This window comes from Myotis brandtii, unplaced genomic scaffold (assembly GCF_000412655.1).
Source record: "Myotis brandtii unplaced genomic scaffold, ASM41265v1 scaffold112, whole genome shotgun sequence".
In the NCBI taxonomy this organism is placed as follows: domain Eukaryota; kingdom Metazoa; phylum Chordata; class Mammalia; order Chiroptera; family Vespertilionidae; genus Myotis; species Myotis brandtii.
In genome coordinates this window covers 13,276,618-13,280,943 of record NW_005353838.1, presented here as the reverse complement: position 1 = coordinate 13,280,943, position 4,326 = coordinate 13,276,618, and positions in this window count along the sequence as shown.

Genomic DNA, 4,326 nt, shown 5'->3' with positions numbered 1-4,326 from the left:
CTGTCTCTCCCTCTCCCTTCTACTCTCTCTAAAAATTAATGGAAAAAATATCCTCTGGTGAGGATTAACCAAAAAAAATATCTAGTGAGAATTAATGTTTTTAACTCCTTGAGACATCTAAATAGCCTGTGCTTCCTTTAGATGCCCCAGGGAAAAGTCCCTGAATTCTGTTCACCTGGAAAGTAGATGACTGCTGACTGCTCAACTGATAATCAGGGTCACTTTAGACCAGCAGTTCTCAACCTGTGGGTCACGACCCCTTTGGGGGTCGAACAACACTTTCACATCGGAAAACACATATATAATTACATATTGTTTTTGTGATTAATCACTATGCTTTAATTACAAAAAAAAAAAACCTAAAAAAAAAAAAAACAACTAGTGAGAATGTTTTTAACTCCTTGAGATGTCTAAACAGCCTGTGCTTCCTTTAGATGCCGCAGGGGAAAAGTCCCTGAATTCTGTTCGCCTGGAAAGCAGATGATTGCTGACTGCTCAACTGATAACCAGGGTCACTTTAGACCTTCCAAAGGGACCCTTAATTTAGTTGGAAGGTGGCAAGGAACCCGGTTAGAAATATTGACTTTCTCCAACTCCTTTGCATCAAGGGGTGGTCTTGAGACACAGTTCTGGTAAATGAGACATTAGTACGGGTTCAGGAATGTCTTTGTTTCTCTGCTCTGCATCCTTTCCCTTTCTCTTCCCACTAGTCTTTTTGCTTGGAACAGACCAGAAGCCCAGAGCAGCAGCTCTCTTGAAACCATAAAGTAATAAGTTTGAGAAGTTTAAGAAAAACGAAAACTATCTGGATGCCTATTAGCATCTTGAGGTATACTTGGACATTACATTGTGTGACATAAACAAACCTCCATGCCATTATTTGCTGGGTTCTCTATTTTTTGCTGCCAAATGCTTGCTCTGGATAATAATGGAAAATCATTTGCTGAGCATACTCTAATATTCTGTCACTTTTAGAATTTTTACATGCTAGTGCAATATACTCCTGGGGTTCATTGTGCTCATTCCCTCACATTTGCCTCATTGTTACTAAAGTCAAAAAAAGGGGAAGATGATATCACATTTGTAGAATGAAAAACAAAAACGAAGATGAATCCAATGCCATTGTAATATCCTTTCTCAGTTTCTTCATCAAGTTTCCAGAATTGCATTCTCTCCTTCACCTACTTTTCTCTCTAATCCACCGCCATGTACATCTTCACTCTATAGACCACGTCTCCGCTATCTGCATAAGCTAAGTATGAAATGCAATGAGGACAGTGGCTGCACCTACGTCTGTCCACAGAATGAAGGGGCCTCATAATATAACTGTAAAGGAAAGCGCTATAGTTGAGTGGTAGCCTCTTTACAAAATGCAATCAGACACTTGTGCACTCATGTCGATTATTCTATTTAATTTGAAGAGCAATGCCCAGGGAAAAGTAGAAACACCCCCCCCTCCGCCCCCTTTCTGGGTGAATTATATGGGATATTTTCAAATATCCCATAAGGATGTTCACACCTTAAGTACTTACAATGTCACTTAAAACCACAAGGCCAGCCATCATTTTCTGAAATGCTTCTTCCTCTGATATTTAGTTCTTCAGAATGTTATAGTGTTATGAAATACAGTAATTTACTTTCTTTAACAGAGTTCACATTTCAGCAACATAAAAATGTTTAATAATTAATATACCTGCTGGAGATTTGAAGACTGGTTTGTGAAATCAAGGACTTAGAAAAGTAAAGATATTTCTTCCTCCATCCTCCTTCTTCAGAAAAAGCAAGTGTTCAAAATTATATGTAAGCATGAACATTTCCAAGTAGCTAGGTACGCTTTTTCTATTCAGTTTGCATTCGCACTGCTAATAATTGCTGCCTATTGTTATTATTAGAGTGAGTCTATCTATCCAAACTTTACACTGCTTTTAGATGTGGGCGAAGAAATAGAATTTTTAAATTAATGCAATATTGTGGTTTATTTGTAAATTCATAAATTCATATTATAATTAAATGAACTCTGAAATACTTACACTTAAGTTATTTGCTATGACAATACCCCAAACCAGGGTTTCCAAAATTTCATTCAATTATATATCACTTTTATGATTTTTAATATTTTTAAATATTTTTCCTTAAATTGATTCAAAATATACTCACATTTTAAGCTTGTCTCATCCTAAGCAACAATAGCTATAAAATTATAAACTTGGGGTTACTGATTATGTATCTTTTGTAACATATAATAGTATTTATAAAAATAAAGATATTTTGTCCCTGACCAACCTAAAATAATCTGTTTCCATAATGTAAAAAATATTGGCATAATTGAATAAAAAATGGATGGTGAAGCCCTGGCTGGCATTCTCAGTGGTTAGTGTCAGCCTGCATCTTGGTTTTGATTCTTCATCAAGGGCACGTATGTGGCTTGCAGGTTCAATCTTCGGCCCCGGTTGGGTACAGGAGGCAACCAATTGATGTGTCTCTCTCCCATCATCACATTTATGTTTCTTTCTCTCTTTCCCTCTCCTTTCCCCCCTCTCTTCCATTCTCTCTAAAAATCAATGGAAAAAATATCCTTGGATGAGGACTAACAACAAAAATAAGGATGGTGAAAACCTTTTTGAGAAAATAAAGTAGTGTGAGAAGTTTGATTTTATAAAGACACATACCCTGGACAACTCTGGGAAGAAAAGAGGGTCACCAAATTATTTCCTAATAGAAAGACTCTAGCCTAGAATCCTACTCTGCTCAGCCACACTCTATGCTTCAGTTTCTCGGGTTTCGGGGCTAAAAAAAAATCTGAACTTATCCACCGGACATAACCTTTCTTAGATTCAGTTTACACAATGGAATAGGATCCAAAAGCTGGTGGCCAAGATGATGAGAAAGGTTTGGGAGGAACTGGTGATGTTTAATCACAGGGATGAGATCCCTTAGGAGATGACAATCAGAGTGTTCTTCAGTATCTAAATGGCTGTGATATAGAAAAGGAGGTAAAGTGTAGGAGAAAGAGACAGTTTAACACAGAGAAGGAAAATTAGAGCTCTTTGGCTTGTATGGGGTTCAGTTGGAGTTGTTCAAGAACAAGTGAGAAGCCTGGCCAGCATGGCTCAGTGATTGAACATCGACCTATGAACCAGGAGGTTATGGTTCGATTCCTGGTCAGGGCACATGCCCGGGTTCCAGGCTCAATCCCCAGTGTGGGACACACAGGAGGTAGCCGATCAATGATTCTCATCATTGATGTTTCTATCTCTCTCTCTCCTTCTCCCTTCCTCATATATTTAAAAAGAATAAGTGAGGAGACTCATCACTTGTCTGTAATGTTGAAGAGGATCATGTATAAGGCTTGGATAGATAGCCTCAGGTCCTTTCTCACTCTAATAATAATAATAACAATAGCCACCAATTATTAAATGCTCACTAAGGTGTGCTAAGCATTTTATAGGTCTTACCTCATTTAATTTTCACAAAATCCCCATAGGGTTAGAAATAATTGCATCCATTTTACAAATAGAGAAACTGAGTAAAAAATTTGGCAGAGGTTTAACTTGAACCCAAGTCAGAGTGTCTCAGAGCCCCCTCTACTAACCATTATGTTCTAGTATAAATGTGGTCTGGGAAAGATAAAGTTATTGTTTTATTTTGTTTTGGTTAGAAAGTTTCTTTGCCCATTCAGTCAAACTAAAGCCAAGTTATCTTCTTGAAAAAAAATTGTTGTAAACGGTAAGTACTGTGTGAAAAGGAAACTGGAAAGCCATTATCTCAGCTGGTTTCCTTCAAATTTCTGAGAAAACCAACACGTTTCCCAAGGACAACGTATGCTTTTAGTTGTGATCTCTGTGTTTTGAGAGTAGAGAACAGACTAGAAGAAAGCAACATTTTTAAGGAAAATTTATGCTTTTAATTTTGATCTCTTTGTGTTTTTAAGAATGGAAGACAGAATAGAAGAATCCAGAAGCCATGCTGTTTATTTCCCAAATGATGTTACAAAATCAGCAAATGCTTTGGGTTCTTTTGTTTGTCTGAATCCTCTTAAAAAAACATTTATGAAAGTGTCTGTTCAAGGAAAGGGAAGGGCAGTTTTATCTTTTAGCACCTCAGGGTGCTCAAATAATCTCAAGAGGTCTGGGGATGTTTTTCAAATACAAATAATTCAAAATCACTTAAAGCAAATATGTGACTTAATCAGGTTTTAAGTAAAGTGAAATTTAGAAAATCAAACAGTCACAGCAGGTGATCTAGAAACTCCAGAAAGTTTTGGGTGAAACTGACTTAAAAAAGAAAAACAAAACAAAAAAGGACAGGGGGAGGGGAAGAAGAGAG